This window comes from Phascolarctos cinereus, unplaced genomic scaffold, assembly GCF_003287225.1.
Source record: "Phascolarctos cinereus isolate Bilbo 61053 unplaced genomic scaffold, phaCin_HiC Scaffold_2;HRSCAF=192, whole genome shotgun sequence".
Taxonomy (NCBI): Eukaryota; Metazoa; Chordata; class Mammalia; order Diprotodontia; family Phascolarctidae; genus Phascolarctos; species Phascolarctos cinereus.
The window spans coordinates 972,565-990,510 of NW_027555625.1; the positions used below are offsets into that span (position 1 = coordinate 972,565).

General features: G+C 52.0%; 1 protein-coding gene across 1 annotated transcript in view; it reads right to left on the reverse strand.

Moving 5' to 3' along the window:
• Positions 1 to 9,093, reverse strand: part of KLHL29 (kelch like family member 29) — a 196,921-nt gene extending 187,828 nt beyond the window's left edge. Inside the window, 1 exon segment of the mRNA XM_078149215.1 lies at positions 8,590 to 9,093. The gene's annotated coding sequence lies outside the window, so the exon portion shown is untranslated.
• Positions 9,094 to 17,946: the final 8,853 nt, after the last annotated feature.

Consider the following 17,946-nt stretch of genomic DNA (forward strand, 5'->3'; position numbering starts at 1 on the left):
TCTTTATTTTGGATGCACTTAACATAGGGGGTCCCCAAAGGCCTCATTTTAAGTTCTATTATGTGTAAATGCTGCTTTCTCTCTGCATCCTTGGCACCTGGCACAGTCCCTGGCTTGTAAGATGTGCTTCATAAATGCTCGTTATGAATTGGTTCTTCCTCCTTTCCTCCCATGCCTCATAAAGGGCAGACCCTGGCCTCAGCCTCCTTCCCACCCTGAGGCTCTGCCAGGGTCCCACCTCTGACAATCAGCTTGTGTGTCTGTGGCACTGAGAATCTCCGAGTATGGTACGCCCCAAACAGTTCTGGAAGTTAGATCCTGGGAGCTGGGCACACAGAAATGCGGCTGACAGAATAGTGTTCTTGACACATACTCTGTTTTCTGCCTTTCTGGTATACCAAGCACCTTCTCCCAGCCCCCCGCCCACAGTCCCCGGCCAGAGGCCAGAGGCTTGGGGCTAACTCAAAGATGGTGGCTGTTCGATGACCAGAGGTTAGGGAAGAACTCGTAGATGGCTGAAGCCCAGGCTTGGGCCCAGCTGACCACTGCTTGCCTGTCCTAGCTGCTAACCCAGGAGCTAAGGCACAGATCCTCCCCCCAAACCACCTCTCCTGGATTCGTCCTTGGAGACACGTGAAAACTCTGCCCACAGGCTTGTGCTCAGGCCTCCAGACTGCCAGCTGACCAGCTGTTAGGAGGGCTGAAGATAGGAATATCTTTGTTCAGGTTTAGGGTAGATGACAGGCCAGCCCTCTGGGCCCCTCTTGCTCTGAGATTCTGTGACCTCCACGCTCACTGGTCCAGAGCATGCTGATGTAGGGGGTAAGGAAGCAGTACGCGAGTGGGCAGGCCAAAGTCTCCACTGGGAGGGAAATGCAGGCAAGCAGCCCTCTTCCCTACCCCGCCCCCAACATTTCTTTCTTTTTTTCAATAGTGGGACGTGGGAGCCACGGCCTAGAATCTCAGTGCTCGAAGATACCTCAGAGACCACCCAGGCCAGCCCTTTATCCCAATAAGAATCCCCTCTGCCAATAGGTACTTATTACTTAGTCTCTGCTTGAATGCCTCTACTGATGGGGAGCTCATTACCCCATTTTCTCACTTTAAAGAAGGGCTCCAAGCCCTCTGGTGCAAAGAATGTGGAGCTCGAAGGCTCTGAGAGATCCCGTGGTCCTTTATGCCATCTGGGTCATATTCTGTTAGGTTGGGGCAGCCTGGGCAAGGGACCTAAGCATGGAAGCATTGGGGTCAGGGCCTCTTCAGGCCTGAGGAGCCCCCTCTGAGGAGCCAGCTCAGAGCCTCCACTCCCAGAATCCTGTTTACCTCATTGTCAGTGAGAGAATGTCCTCTTCTCCCTTTGAATCTAGCTCTAAGTGGGGTGCTGGAAGCTTGTCTGAACCACCACCTTGGTGTGGGCAGGTAGAATGAGAGGGTGGGTTTCCCCGCTAAGGCCTGTCTGCTTCTGGCTTCTCCCAAACACACACATCCCTGACACCGCCTCTGGGACAAACAGACTTCCCAAGCCCCCTGGACTTCTCCTTTTACAGCTGATCAGTAGTGGGGGCTTGGTTGCTCCCCACCACATCGGGTCTACACTGGCGTGCATTACATACCCCAACGCAGGAAGGCAGGACCCGGGGTGGGCTGACTTCAGTATTCCAGGGCTCCAGCCAAGGCCATGGACCTGGGGCCGCCAGAGGGCAGCACTGAGCACTCACGTGAGCTCCCTCTCCCCCTCCCGTTCTCTCTCTGTCTCTGTCTCTCTCTGTCTCTCTCTCCTCTCTCTCTCTCTCTCTCTCTCTCTCTCTCTCTCTCTCTCTCTCTCTCTCTCTCTCTCTCACACACACACACACACACACACACACCCTTCATCCTTTCTCCTCCCTAGCCTATTAGGAGGCAAGGAGCAAGCATGAGCTTTCCTCTTTTCCCCTCAGGTAAACTGAGGATCTACCAATGATGCTAGCCAAAGCCATGCCAGTTGGAACACCATCATGGAGGAGTCTCTGAGATACCAGAGGCCAAGGCTCCTGTGATTTTTCTACTAGAAAGTTGTGATAGACAGTGCAGCTCAAAGATAGGACCGTATATGGGGGTGTGTGTGTGTGTGTGTGTGTGTGTGTGTGTGTGTGTGTGTGTGTGTAGTGAGGTGAGAGGTACTGATTCACCCATTTCCCTGACTGTGCAAAGGATCAAGGGTCTCCTAAAGGCCACTCCTTGAAAGAGAGAGGTAGAGAAGGCCAGATATGCCCTACAGGCAGCACCATATCTTAACTGTTTCTATCTTCCCCCACAGTAGCAGGTACAGGGCTGAAAGGTTCACACAAGCTTTCTGCTCTTCCACTCCCTAGTTTTGAGGGGCAAAACCTGAGGTTATAATAGGGTAAGGCTGGGGGAGAGAACCCAGATGACAAACACCCAAGGCCTGAAGGGGCGACGCAGCCAAAAAATCTGTTTGTGATATATCTGGGCTTATGCATGTAACAGGAAAAACCCCAAGTGCAGGAGGCCTCTGGCGTCAGCCGTGACATAGTAGCAGTGGCAGGCAGAGGAGTCAGGTTCCAATCCCAGCTCTAGAACGAACCGCCTGGGCAGCCTTGGTCCCAGTCCTTTCCCTCTCTGGGCCTTGCCTGGCTCCTCTGCGGGTGCCTGGGGAGGTCTTGCCAGCTGAGTCAAGCCGAAAGGTGTGTGGCTCTTGCTCCTGGTCGGTGCCTCAGTGGCTCGGTCCTGACTTAGGCACTGGGTGATCCCAGGGGCTGAGGCATAAGCAAGGCTGGAGGGCAAGCTCTGACATCCTTTTTGGGGATCTGCTTCTCTTGGGAAGGACAGGATACTGGAGATGTTCCTCCCCACTCTGATCAAGGGGGGCCTTGGGCAAGTCACTGCCCCCAGGGGTCTCAATGATCAGATGTGAGGAGCTGAAGAGACCCACCAGTCTTTTGGAACCAGGAACCAGGAACCTTTCTCTAAGCAGCCACAGCGGGGCGTGACGTGCAAACCCAAAGTCTGGCAGCTTCTCGGAGCAGCATAGGTGAGTCCTCTTGGAGAGGCAAAGCAGTCGTGTCCAGGCACGGGAGCAGAGCTCCCTCCACCAATCAGGGGTGCCCTGTATCCATTCAGACTTGCCCTCAGTGAGAGGTGAGACTTGGGGTTCCTCTGGAAATGGCCATGTACAAGGAGGGCTAAGGATTGTGATGGTGCCTGCAAGCAAACACGTGCACATGCAGGCACGCACACACATGTACACATGCTTGACGCATTTTTCATCCGATTGTGCTTTTGGCAAGTACCACAAATGGAATATTTTCACACAATATGTTGCTGTTAGAATTGGCAAAACACTTCCTGGGAGAGTCAAAGATCTGGGAATTCAGAGACTCATGCAGCTGGAATTTCAAAAGGGTAAGTCAGAGGAACCCCAAACACCTCCCCCAAGGTGCCTGCTGCTTTCTTTCTTTTTTTAAAAAATACATTCTTAGGCAGCTGCCTTCTTCAACGCAGCCTCCCAAAGAGGCTTATAAGGGGGTGGGAGGGGGCACTCCTTGCTGCCAACTACAGCCCAACCACCTTCCAATTCTGCAGGGAGATCCACTATTACAACTGAAAAAAAAAATGAGGAGCCAAGCTCCCCCTCCCCACATCGAGCTGCTCCTTCCTGAGCTCAGACCTTGGGTTCTTTGGAACGGCCTGCCTTATGTGGATTCAGTGATGAGAGAAGACAGCGACGTCTGTGCTCAAAGGACCCCAGCCACAATCTGGGCCAGCCCCACCATTTTATAGCACAGGACCAAGGCCCAGAGAGATGCCACTGGCTGGGTTCTGTTTTCCAGAAATTACAGAGCTACCAGCAAGCCAGCAGATTCACTTTATCGTCAAGTTCAAGTTCATCTTCATGCGTGACTTTGGGGTGCTACGGGAGGTAGTGAGCTCTGTGTCACTGGAGGTGAGCCCTCTGCCCATTAGGTGACTGAGGACATGCTGGTTTAGGCCTGGATGCCTCGTAGGTTCGTTCCAGCTCCAAACTATGGTCCTGCTTCAAGAAACCAGGTTGTTCATCTGCAGCCAGTTCTTGGGGGGCACAGGGCCTCACGTGGAGGGGATGAGCCACTGAGCTAGCCAGTCTGCCAGGGCTAAGCCTTCCTCCGGCAAGCTCAGTCTCACCTCTAGGAGAGCTATTGCCATCCGCTACTCTCCACTCAGATGTGTCTCTCCTTGGGGGTCTTCCTTCCCTCCCCCTAAATGCCCCAAACACACCCTGTTCTGCAGGCCCCTTTCCTGGAGGCACTTCGGGGTGTGGCTTTAAGCTTCAACCAGCCTGGGTGCTACCCAAGGTCAGCAGATCATTACAAGTCTTGGTTTCTCTGTCCTACAGCCACCTAGCCAAGACTGGCTGTGCCCCTTTGGTGGCCAAGGCATCACGGAGGTCCAGGCTTCCCTGCTCCTCCACTCTTTGATGGCTCACTGGCCCTGGTCCATCCTCACACAACATGTCTGATAGCTGGTTTTCTGCTTTCTAGCACGCACTCAGTATAGTGTCTGACACCATAGGTGATTAATAAATGCTTTTCGGCTGACTCAGGTACCCATTACAGAAGCACAGCGTAAGGGACAGTCTCATTTCTCCATCTCGACTGTCAATCTTGAACATTAATGTCATCCCCCCCCCCCCAGCACCTTTATCGGCCCCTAATTAGTAACTTGCTGACAGGCACCAGCAGGCTGGAGCACACAAAACTTACTCTGCCTGTGCTTAGCAGCAGCAAACCCCCAATGACTAAGAGAGGTTCAAAGATCATGTGAGGGCAGCTGGGGTCTTGGGGTGCCGGTTCTGTGGGTTAGGGGATCTGCCGGTCTATTACCTTGGGGTCTGAGTACACTGAACTGGCCCAGGCTTCATTCTCGAGCATTCTAGTGTGGGAAAGATAAGTGAGGTGGGGGGACTGCCTTAAGAGTCATCCGTGGAGCTGGGCCTCTCAAAACACTGGCCAGCTCCACTGGCTTCCCAGAGGCAGTTCAAAGCAGAGAGAACACTGGAAGGCAGTCCCACAGCAAGATGAATGGTTCCTGTTCTCCTCCCCCCTCCCCACTGCAGAACAGCATGCAGCTACCCCCCACAGCAGCCCTGCCTGGGCCATAAGCGAGACCTCCGGCCAGCCTCTTTGGCAGAGACAAGAACCAAGAACGGCTAAGGGAAGATTCAGACACCTTTCTGGATCAACACGTCTGCGCTAAGGACCAGCAGCCATTCATTGGTAGGCAGACACCCCAATGAAGAAAAGCGGGAGCCACAAGGTTGCAATCGATGCTAGAGATATCCACGGGTGAGGCTAGCCACGCAGACACCAAAGCTCCTCCTCACCAGGGTAATTTGTGCACTCAGAAGTGGGGGAGATGGGAAGGACTGCTTAAACTGACAGGTGGTGATAACAAAGGTGTCACTGCCTCCCCAAAATCATTCCCCTTTGCACTGGCTCCCAGAAAGCCTTCCAACTCCGGGAGCTCCCGAGGCTCAGAGCAAATGTATTCTCCAATCTAAGAGGGAGGGAGAGAGAGAAGGTACACTCGAGGCTGATTTAATAGGTTTCTGCATGAAAAACAAAACCTTTTCATCCACTTGCTTCCTGGATGTGAAAAACTACCATTAGCAGTGAAAAATCACTCTCCCCAGCAAGCAATGGAGGGAGGGAGGGAGCTAGCGAAGGAGTCAGTGAGAGGGTGGCCCCTGACTCTGCTCCTGGAAAACTCCTCCAAAAGCCTTCCAGATCTGCTAAGCCCCTGTGGCCAAAACTTGGGAGGGTGACCCCCCCACCAAGAGAATCATAATTAAAAAGTGACAAAAGGGTGGCCCCCATCCCATTGCATGCAGATGAAAACCAGTCACCCTTAAGCGCCTCTTTGTTACCATAGCAACCATGGGGTATTTCACTTCAGCAAAAGAAACCCTCCCTAGGTATGTGTGTGGCTAGGGAGAGGGAACCTGCTTGGGAAAAGTTAGAGCTGGGTCCGTGGTGGTCCGTGCCCCAGAGAACTGAATCCCTGGGTGGCACTGGCAGAGGAAATGTCTGTCCTCAGCACTCACAAGTAGGCTTGGTAAAAGGTGGAGAGGAAAATGTTCAAGTTGTGTTAATATGACAGCCTCGAAACCTCTTTCCATGAAGCATCCAGACATTGGCATTCCCCTTGTAGAAGACACACACCTCTGATATACTCTGCCCAGCACTCAGTGGGGTGGGAGCTGGGCTCTTCACTGACTTCTACTCTGAGCATTCAGCCACATACATCTGCACAGAGATACCATACACTCTCACACACAGTCAATATCCAAATAGGCCTGGCACCTCAAAATACTTTTAAGACTGGGATTCTTTCCCTGCCTCTCATCATGGTCTGGAAGTGCCTGGCCCTGGAACCCCAGAAGGCTCTACTGGTTAGCAGAGGAAAAGACCCCAGCTTGAGTGTGGGACCGCATGTCTTTACTTCAAGGCTGGGCCTAGACTAACCTCGCACAGCCTTAGCCACAGGGCAGGCAGGAAGATGTTTCAAGGGGCAACGGTGCCCCTTAAAATGCCCAAACTACTAAGTTACAAAGGAGATGGTGGAGAAGGTGGCAGACCGGGCCGGTCACTAAGTATTGCAATGGTTCCCCCCTCCCCCAATTCATTGTCAGGGTGAACGGTTTGAGCCCCAGAGGCCAGAAGAGGTACAATGGAGGGGGACATCTGCTGCTTCCTGTCCCGGGACCGAGAAATGTCCAGCTTTCTTTGGCGACTCAATGCACAGCCCTTCATCCTGAACGAGAGAAATGTCTTCTAAATCATCCCACTGGGAGCCAGTGCAAGGAGTAGGAGGAGAGAAGGTAGGAAAAGGGAGAAGGGAAGAAAAGAACGAGGGTACAGGGAGGCCCCATCTTGAAGCCATCTGTCCCCCCAGAACCAACTAAACCAGCACCCAGTATGCTTTCATAAGAAAGGGGCTGTGGGTTAGGCAGAGGGCCAGAGAGTGGTCTCTGACTGTCCGAAGAGACTAGAGCTCACTGAAGCTTCCCTTCCCTTCCCTTCCCAGCCCAGCTAAGGGCTGCTGCCTGCCTCTGCATTAGGCAGAGGAGGCAAGAGGCGGTCGGTGTTGGCTGCCTCCAGAAGGCTCCTGGGGAGCTCCCAGAGGGCACACAAGTGACCTAGTGAGACAGTGAGCGAGCAGCTGCCTGGGTCCAAAAGAACCCCACTGTGGGGGCTCCCCAGGAACCTGCTAGGAGGGAGAGACCTCCCGTTGGACTGCTCCACAGTCCGGAAGCCTGGCCTACCGGCCAGCCTGCTTGGCTGCTTATGATGGGCCCAGGCTCCCTCCTGCAGTGGTAGCTCGAAGCAGGAGCCAGAATCAAGCAGGCAGGCAGGCAAGGGAGCCTCCTCTGGAATAGGCAGAAATGCAGCAGCCCAGAAGCCTTGGTGCAAAGGGGGATTTTCGGCAGGGGTCAGGGAAGGAGGGATGTTGGGATGGGCAGTGGGATGGATGGTGGGATGGACAGATGGACAGATGAGGTTCTTGCTACCTGCCTTATCCCCACGGTGACAGTCAGAGGAGGCAGTAACAGTGTCTGGCCGTGGCAAACGGCAACAGCAGCAGCAGCAGCAGCAACAGCCACGGAAGGCACCCCCACCCCCAACATACACACTCAGGGATGGAGGCCCCGAAGGAGGAGCAGGCCCTGCCCAACGACCATCACAGCCAACCCAGTAGCCCGGAGCTCCGAGCCCCGAAACCCCCTCCAGTTTTCCACGGCGTGGGGGTGGGGGCCGCCGGGGACTAAACCTAGAATAACTTCATCCTCAGACAGCCTTGGAGGGAGGGAAGGGGGAAGGGGCAGGCAGGGTCACGGCAGTACTATCTGGAGGGGGTGGTGGTGGAGGCAGGCCCCGTTACCACTTCAGGCCAGCACACGGGGCCGCACCACGGACACAGGACACGGCACCCCCTCATAGGACCCCCCCATCCGCTCCCCGTCACACACACACACACACACACACACACACACACACACACACACACACACACACACACACACACCCCTGCAAAAAATAAACAAACCGCCCCAGGGCCACAGTCAGGTGTGTGTACGTGTATGTGGTGGGGAGAATGGAACTCAGCCTACCGCACCCCTCTCCCTTCCTTCTCCTTTTCTCAGAGGCCACTAAAGTTATAGAGGGGAGGGGGGCCCGGTGAGAAGCAGATGCCCGGAGCCGGCGAGAGTCCCACAGCCACAGCCACACACACGTAGACACACGGACACACAGACACACACGGACACACACACACCCCGGCGCTCGGGCACACATACACTCACGCCTGTTGGGGGGCTCAGCCCGGACTCCCGCCCCGAGCGGGCACGCGCGCGCGCGGGCACACATACACACACACACACACACACACACACACACACACACACACGCAGGAAGTTTTTCTCTCCTTTTCCATCATCAGCAGCAGCCGCGGCGGTGGCGGCGGCGCAGGCGCACCGGGCCCATTTCCCCTCCACTCCCGCTCTCCTGGAGGGGGTTTCGGGGCGGGGGGGGGGCAGGGTCCGGCTCCACTGACCTGCTGGGGTCCCTCGGGGGCGGCGGCTCCTCCTCCTCCTCTTCCTCCGGGGTCCGACCCCGCTGGCGCGCAGGGGTCTCCCGGCGTCCGAGGGTCGGCTCCGGCTCAGGGCGCCCTCGGGGGGCCCCGGGACAGGCTCTGCCGCCGTCCCGGGGCTGGCACGGGGAGAGTCCGGGTGCAGGTCACCGGGGCGGCGGCGGCGGCAACGGCAGCCTGGGCAGCGGCTGCACCATCTCGCCCCCGGCGCCCCCCCACCCCGGCTCCCCCGAGGCGGGCTCTCTCTAGCCGCCGCCGCCGCGGCCGGGGCCCGGGCTGGGGTTCTGGGGGCTGCGGGTGGCGAGCTCGGGCTCGGGCCCGGAGAGGCTGCGGGCTGGAAGCGGAGGCGGCGGCAGCGGCGGCGGCGGCGGCGGCGGGGATGGCGCGGAGACCATGCCTCCCGCTGGTGCCTCCGCTCCGGGTACCGGCCGCCCGCCTGTCTGGCTGCTCTGGCTGCCGAGGCGAAGACTGAGCGAAGGAGGGAGGGAGGGGGCGGGGCCGGCCAATCATGGGCGCCGGGGGGCTGCGCGGGGCGGGGCCGAGAAGGGGGTGGGGAAAGGGGTGAGGAGGAGGAGGAGGAGGAGGAGGAGGGAGGGGGCGGGGCCGCGGCCGCGGCCGGGACTCTCAGCCCGGGCCTGGCTCTGAGCGGCTGCCGGCTGCTGCTGAGTGTCTGTAAGTGGGGGCCCTGGCCCACTGCCGGGCAGCCAGCCCCGTGCGTGGACTGTGCGCCGCAGCGCGGGCGGCCGGAATGGTTTGCCAAGGGCACCCCATATCCCCGGACCCGTCGCTTCTCATCGCTCCCCGCTCCAAGCACCCCACTTCCTCCTACACTAAGGCTAACCCCGACACTTACCGCCGCCTACTCCCCCCTCCCCCTCCTCCTCCCTCTCCTCCTCCTCCCTCTCCTCCCTCTCCTCCTCCTCCCTCTCCTCCCTCTCCTCCTCCTTTCCTTCTCCCTCCTCCTTCTCCTCCTCATCTCCTCCTCCCCCCTTCTCCTCCTCCTCCTCTTCCACCTCCTCTTCTTCCTCCTCCTCCTCCTCTCTGACCTGGAGTTCTTCACCTGGCCAGATGGCCAGGTGGGGGCACTGGGCTCCCATTTACTCCAGTGGGCAGGGGCTGGAGCTGGCAGGCAGTGCCAAGGGCCCTTGGGATGCTGGCTCCCTGAGCTCCTAGGGCGAGTTTGTGTTTCCCAGAACTGGGGTCTTGGGGGCTGTCTGGAGGTTCAAAGGACAGGGGAAGGAGACACCAAGAACCCACAGGGTACTGGGTCAAGAAGCTATGGGGTGGGCATCCTTAGTCTGACGTTGGATGCTACCCAAATCGGGACACTGTCTGCTGGTCACAGACTGCCCAGGGGGAGCCCTGCTCTGCCACAGCGCACACCTGCCCATCCCCCTCTGCACCCCCACACAACCCACCCTTTGCTGGGCAGGATTTGCCAGCCAGCTGTTGTCTTGCCCCAATAAATGTTGGGTTTTCTTTTCTTGCTGTGTCTCTTTGCCTGTCTGACTCTGTCCTTGGGCCTGTCTGTCAATTACGGCCCAGGATAGGTTTTCTGTCATTAATGTGGTGCCAGCGGCTACACAGTCAGGCCACACTCATAAATGACCATCAAGACCATGAGATGGATGGCCAAGGAAGGCAATGAGTCTAGGTTCTGGAAAATACCCTGCAAAGTTTCTCTGTATGTGTGTATTTAAGGGTGAGGCGATGGGGAGGGCAAGTGTCCGGCTTAGAGCATTGGGATCAGTGGAGAGGGGAGGAGGGCTCATCAGGGATCTCTGTAGACAATGATGTCCAATGTGAGAATCAGTATGGAAGGGGAAAGGCTGAGAGAGATTTCAGGAAGCCAAGGGAGGGGCAGGAGAGTTCTTAAAGTATCCTGGGGAAGCTGGCTGAGGGAGAATGCGGATAATTACATGGAGACAGGATGATTTCCTTGACATTCAGGACAGAGACAAATGAAAGAGGTGACAAGAAGCAATGATGGGCATCAGCTCTGGCTGCTAGTAAAAGGGCCACCATACTCCCCTTCCCAGCCCTCCCCCCTTCTCATGAAGGCCAGGGATGAGCGGGAAAGGCAAGCAGAGAAAACAACATCTCACCCCAGAGTCTAGGGGTGAAAACTTACTCATGTGAATCCTCAGGAGATAAATATCCCTAGACATAGGAATGATGTCCCTATAAAGAGAACAGTACCATGTGAATGTGTGGCCCAGAGGCCTCAGCACTGCCTGAGGGGTTAGCACCCTGACCTGAAGCTGAGAGAAAGGGTTTGCTGGCCTTATCAGGTGTGGGCATGCCACAGCCTTTGTCTAGCTGCCCCTAGAGCAGAAGATGATCCAGATCCACCTGGTGTTTTTGCTGACCTGCCTTTGATCCCAGGTGCATCTGCTTCTCACCAAGATGTCACCTCCCCTTTATCGCTGCCAATGGGAATCCATCCACAGCCTCTAATCCTGTGTGATCCTTATCTCCAACCTTCTTTCTATGAGTCCTCTATGGGGAATCTCTCCAGCATGTCATGGAGGCTGCCCATTGTTTATCCCACGAGCTGACTCCATGACCCACCCATCTCCCTCCTTTCCAATTAATTATCCATCTCCTGGATGATATATGTCACATAATTTCTTGTTGAATGTAGGGGGGAAAGACAAGTCCTATAAAGTTTGCCTGGTCATCAGAGTCATTCAAGTTGTTGGAGGTCCTGAGAGGGGCTTGGATTTTAAATATTGTATTATCTGGTTACTGGTCATTGGAGGTGTCAAACCTTCCCTCAAACCCTGGTTGTGGTGGGGAAGATGCTTGTCATCTCCTCAGAGTATGGAGCTCTTGGTTTGAGAATTGATTAGCTAGGCCTCCAAAACTCCAAAACTACAGTTTCCTGGAAGCAATAAGGCCCAGGGGCCCACAGGTCAAATGTAGGGAGGCAGAAGGAGGGTCTTTCATTTACCATACCACACAGTCTCTCCTGACTTGGCGATTCCATATAAATTCTTCCAGACCCTAGAGGGTAAATTTTTTCTAGCACTGAAAATACAAGGGTGGGGATGAAACCATTCAGGTGACTTGGTTAAATGAGAACACTTTTTGATTGAATCATACAATCAGAACTGAGTGTGAATAGGGCCTGTACCCCTCCCTGAATCAATCAAAGCCATTGTATAAAAGATGAGGTTTGCCCTAAGTAAATCTATATAAAAGGAAGAAGCTATCTCAGAAACAAGGGGAGAGATTCAGAGCACTTGAATCTGAAACAGAGCCGGTATGGCATTTCTATCCCACTTTCAAGGAGCAGAAGGAGATCTGAACTGTAGCAGGGAAGGGAGGTGTTCAGAAGTGGAGGACCCAAGCTGAGTGAAATCTCCAGAAAAGGTCAACTCTCTTTCCAGTGTCCAGTCCTTATTCTTGTCTATCTACAGACGTATTTGTATAATCTACTGTCTCTTTACCCAAGAGTTTCTAGTGACCTGATTTTTGTCTAAACCACCAGGAGGCCAATGGTTAAGTAGAGAGATCTCAATGTGAGGTTGAGCAAAGAACTCAGGCTCTGTCAGGGGCTTAGGAATTGTCCTAACTAGGGACTCGGAATGACTATGAATGACCTCAACTTTTCATCTAAAATGAAATTCCTGACGCAGCAGAGGAGGAAGCCAAATAGATCGGCAGGGCCACCATGTTGCCCCCTGCTCTCAATGAGCCAATTATTAGAATGTGTTCCCAAAACCCAGTTTCTGAGGTCCAAGTGCAGAGAGGCTGGTCAGTTGGTAGTGAATGGCCATGGCCAACCAGAGGACAAGGAACAATCCAAAGTGGCCCTCGGTGCTCTTTGGTATCCCGCTTCTGCAGTGATGGTGGCGGAGAAGCAAGAAAAGGCGTCAAAGGATGCTGAGAATCACATTGGCTTTTAGACCATCTATAAACTCTAACCTGGCTGTTGAAATGTGAGACACACAAGTGAATGAGCAATCAGCGGGCTCATTAGTAAAGAACAGAACTCTACCAACTGTTGTTGCCCTTCTCAGGACAAATGATCCAGAAGAAGGAAGGAAGTCATAGCTACCTCAGAGGAGCCAATAAAGCAATGGATGGGGAGGATTGCTCTCGTCAGGCACCCAAAGGCAACAGAAAATATTTCCTAGGACATCTGGTCATCTTGTATTTCAGTACTTAAGTGTTTGAAAAAAAGAGAGCACCTCATTGGAGGTGTATGGAGCACCATCAGCAAACAGAGGAGCAAGAGGGCCCTGCTACAGAGAGTTGAAGGCCTTCTCTATTAAATCAAAATACACTCTGATACTCAGCAACTTCAGTGCAAAGGGGGAAATAAAGGAGTCTGAGAGGATGTTTTACGTGGGTTTATTTGATAGCCTGCAACTTTGCTAACGTTGTTTATTGTTTCAAGTAGTTTTTTACTTGATTCTCTAGTATTCTCTAGGTATATCATCATGTCATCTGCAAAGAGTGATAGCTTTGTTTCTTCTTTGCCTATCCTAATGCCTTCAATTTCTTTTTCTTCTCTTCTTGCTAAAGCCAACGTTTCCAGTACAATATGGAATAACAGTGGTGATAATGGACATCCTTGTTTCACCCCCAATCTTATTGGTAATGCTTCTAGCTTGTCCCCATTGCATATAATGCTTGCTGAAGGTTTTAGATAGATGCTATTTATTATTTTAAGGAAGACTCCATTTATACCTATGCTTTCTAGTGTTTTTAACAGGAATGGGTTGAATCTGAGAGGATGGAGAAAAATCTGTTGGGAAACATGGATTAGGGGAACAGGAATGAGAGGCTGAGGACTGGCAGACTGCACAGAAGGCTGTTGCCTAAGTCCCATCTTCTGTGGAGCTCCTTCCAAACAGTATTCAGAGGTTTGAGGACAGAGTTTCCAGGGATGAAGAGGGTGACCACAACCTTGGGTTCAGGGCTAAACTGTGGGGCTGTACTGCCCGTGCATGTCTCCTAACACACAGGCAGTAGACACAATTTGCTCAAAGCAGTGGAATTCACTAAGATGCTATTGTAAGAGCAATAGTTAACAAACATTGCCCCTATGAACTGGGGTTGCACTCACCCATAGATACATGTAACTTCTGTGGAAAAGTAGCCATAAAGCTAGAGCACAATGATAGCTAGGTAGTGCGGTGGACAGAGCGCCAGCCCTGGATTCAGGAAGACCAGAGTTCACATCTGGCCTCAGATACTTCCAAGCTGTGTGATACCGATCAGTTCACCTCTGCCTGCCTCAGTTTCTTCATCTGCAAAATGAAGACAATGACAGCAGCTACCTCCCAGGGTTGTTGGGAGGATCAGATTTGTCAAGTACTTTGCAAACCTTAAAACGCTAGTTATCATTATGATTACTATGACAATGACGACGATGACAATGAGGTGTGAGGTGCACAGTAGAAGCACATGGGGACTTGACAGCTCACACCCCAGTGCTATTTTTCCCTCTGTGGAGTCCTCGTGACACTTCCCCTGGGAGCGCTCTGCCCAACAGGTTGCTCAGCTGGGTTCCCAGGGTCACTTCCACTCTGTAAGCCCACTCTCTATTTCCAGCTCCGATTCTTTCTTTGAGTCCCTAGTTGGCTCTTTTCTCTGCTGCCTGAGGTATCAGCCCTTGATGCTGCTTCCTGCCTGAAATGGCATTCCTCTTGGTGACTGTGTCTCCATAGAAAGTGCGTATTTCTGATCCCTGCTGGATACATCTAACCATTCTTCTTCAGACTGTCTTTTCCCCAGTCATGGTCCCCTACTATCTTGGATGGGGTGGTTGGTCAGGGATGAACTGTACCCTCCCACCCTACTCACAGTATTTCATGAATGCTTTCCTCGATAAGAGAACTGGTAGGCAGCAGACTTGAGCACCCAACAACATCGCAAGGCATGAAACTGATTATATTTTAGCAGACTGAAAATGACAAGTTACTGTTATGGGGGGAGTTTCTGAAATGGCATCAATGTGTGGTCAGATCAAAAGGAGTACTAAATTAAAAGAATGAATACAATAAGCAAAAGATATAGCTCACAGATAAAACAACTCCATTCCAACCTATTTAAACAAGTTATTGTTGATGAAAAAATCAGAAATGGACAGAAGGCAAGATATAAATAAGATTAAAATAATCTCATGAAGAAATCTAACTAATGTAAATTAATTGGCATAATAAGGAGAACAAGAAAGTCTAAGAAGAACTTTAGTCAGCAGACCCAGCTTGGTGTTTATTCCAAGGTATTTATCTGCCAAATGGCAGGATATGGCAGCCAAGACTACTGCCATTTTAGAATACTGTATACGATCTCATGAAATAAGAGATGAATGGTTTGAGGGGTGTGAAGTCATGATGTAGAAGCAGCAGAGGAGAAGCCCAAAGCAGTGGCCACTATAATGTTCCTGACAGTGGTCATTCAGTCTCTGCTTAAAGGCCTCCAGGGAAGAGGAGGCCAGTTCCTTTCACAGGTCATTCCATTTCTAATTTGTTGGAAAGTTAGTCCCGGCATCCAGCCTAAATTTCCCCCATTGCCCCTGGTCCTTCCCTCTGGGACCCAACTCTGCTCCATGTGATGACCCTTCAAATATTAGCATGTGGCTATGAAGTTCCCCCTCAGTCTTTTCTTCTCCTAGCTGCGCTCCCTCGACCCATCTTCACGTAATGTGGACTCCCGAGCCTTTCCATCTTGGTTGCCTTCCTCTGGACACTGTCCAGTTTCTCAGTGTCCTTTGCAAACTATGGCATCCATGAGTGGACACCGAATTCCAATTGTCTGCCCAGGGCAGAGGACTGAGGGACCACCAGCTCCTGATTACTGGGAGTGCTATCCCTCAATGCATTCTGAGATCCTATCAGCTCCTTTGGCTGCCTATCTTGCTGCTGATTCATTGGGATCTTGCAGTCCATTCAACCCCTCAGACTCTTTTTTCAGAACAGCCATTTTCTAAGCTTGTCTCCCCAGCCTTGTAATGGTGAAGATGATTGTTGTGTACCCACTGTGGGACTTGGTATTTATTCCAAATGAATTTCATCTGATTAGATCCATCCCACTCTTCTAGCCCAGGGATTGTGTGTGTGTGTGTGTGTGTGTGTGTGTGTGTGTGTGTGTGTGTGTGTGTGGTGATGGACCCTTTCTGTAGGGAGGCTGGTGAAGCCTATGGAGCCCTGCTCTGACTAGCATGTAAAAAATTAACAATTGAAGAAAGTGCTGAATTTCAACTAGTGCAAGTAAAGACATAATTTTTCCATTCAAGTTCACAGACACCTTGAAATCTACCTATAGGCACCAAGCACCATAGGTTGTGTGAAGCCCACAGCTCCAGCCTGTCAGGATCTTCTCGGCTCCCAACTCTGTCCTCCAGTTTGTTATTTCTCCTTCCCATTTTTGGGTTTCCTGAACATTTAATTAGCATTCCAGCTAGGTCTTTTTCCAAGTCATTGATAAAAAGTTTAACCAGCACAGACTAAGCATAGATCCCTAGGGCACTTCTCTGGAGACCTGCCAAGTCAGCACTGGACCATTCATCACTTCTCTTTAGATTTAGCCATTCAACCAGCTCTGATGTCTTCCGTGTGAACTCTCATCCATCCTACCCCTTCTCCCTTTTCCACAAGGAGAGCATGACTGCTTTTGTCCAATGCTTCCCTGAAGTCTAGGTAAATGACATCCTCACCATCCTCTGAGCTACCAGGTTAATAACTCTGTCAGTGAGTCAGTCAAACAAGATACAAGGGAATCACACTTCCTGCCTTGTAAACCATCTCTCCAATGACCCATTCTAGAACCTTCCCAGGACTCAAAATCAAGCTTACTGGCCCAGACTTTGCAAACTCTATTCTCTACCCAGTTTGGAAAGGCAGGACATTTTCCCTTCTCCAATCTTGACAGATTCCCCCAGTTTTCCATTATCTTTTCAATAGTACTGACAGTGGCTCAGAACTCCCTCCCCAATCCAGGTTGTGCCTGAAGATGAAGTTCATCCAGGCCAGGGAACTTGAATTCATCCAACCTCTTATCATGTCCTTATTTATCCTGAGTATCAGCTCCCCATTGCCCATTTTGGTTCTGGCCTTTCCAGGGCCAAAGGCCACTCACTTGGCAGAGGAAACAGAAGCAACATGAATAAAAATCAACAGATTTCTCTTCCCTTGGTCCCTAATTCCATCGGACCACCCACCTGTGTTGCTATCCCTTCATCAAGTCTTTCCCTCTCAATGTACTCCAGAGGTCAATGTCTACATTTCAGGGAGTCTGTGAATTTGGGTGGGGAAAAATTACAACTACTTCAAAATACAGTGGCTGCCTTTATAATCTTACATACTTTATTTATGCATTTTAAAACCATTATTCTGAGAAGTAGTCCATAGACTTTGCCAGCCTCATTGCCAGTGCAGTCCAAGATACAGAAATGGGGAGGAAGCTCTAGTTTTTTGTTATCTAACTTGTGTATACACCCCTCCTCCCCCACCTCTTTTGATTAGGTTTGTAATGTTCCAAGCAAGCATATTCTTAGCAGTCTTTCTTTCTTTTTTTTAATGAGATTTTCTCTTTCCTTTTTTTTTTTGTGAGGCAATTGGGGTTAAGTGACTTTCCCAGGATCACACAGCTAGTAAAGTGTTATGTGTTTGAGGCTGGATTTGAACTCAGGTCCTCCTGAATCCAGAGCCAGTGCTCTATTCACTGCACCACCTAGCTGCCCCCTTCCCAGTCTTTCTTGGGTGTACTCCATCCCTGGCCAGGAATCTATCAGTCCTACATTGTAAACTGTGGTCCAGAAATCAAAATCTTGGTCTCAGGCACCATCTTCTTAGCCAGCTGTTACTTCTCCAATACGCTTTTTGTTTCTTCATCCCTCATCGTCAATGGGCAACTGATAAAAACAGTGCTTTTGTCCTTACAGGCTTCAGTTTCTCTGGGCCTAGATTCAGGAAGATGTGAGTTCAAATTTAGCCTCAGACACTCACTAGCTGCATGAGTTGGAGAAGGAAAAGGCAAACCACTCCAGTATCTTTGCCAAGAAACCCCCAATGGGCTCATGAAGAGTCAAATGCTGCTGCAAAGACTTCACAACAATGACTACCTGTTTACCCACAGCACCTGCCTCCCAGGGTTGTTGTAGGGTCACTGTGAGATGATATTTGTAGAAGTGCTTAGCAAGTGCCTGGCATGTGGTACTATCTAAATACTAGCTCTTATTACACTGCTTCCTCGACCTTAAGCCTTCTTCTCCTTCTCCTTCTCCTCCTCCTCAGGCCATTCTCAGTCCTTTTCTTCTCCTCTACCTCAAGTGAGTCTCCAGATGTTCCTCAGTTTCTCCTAAAT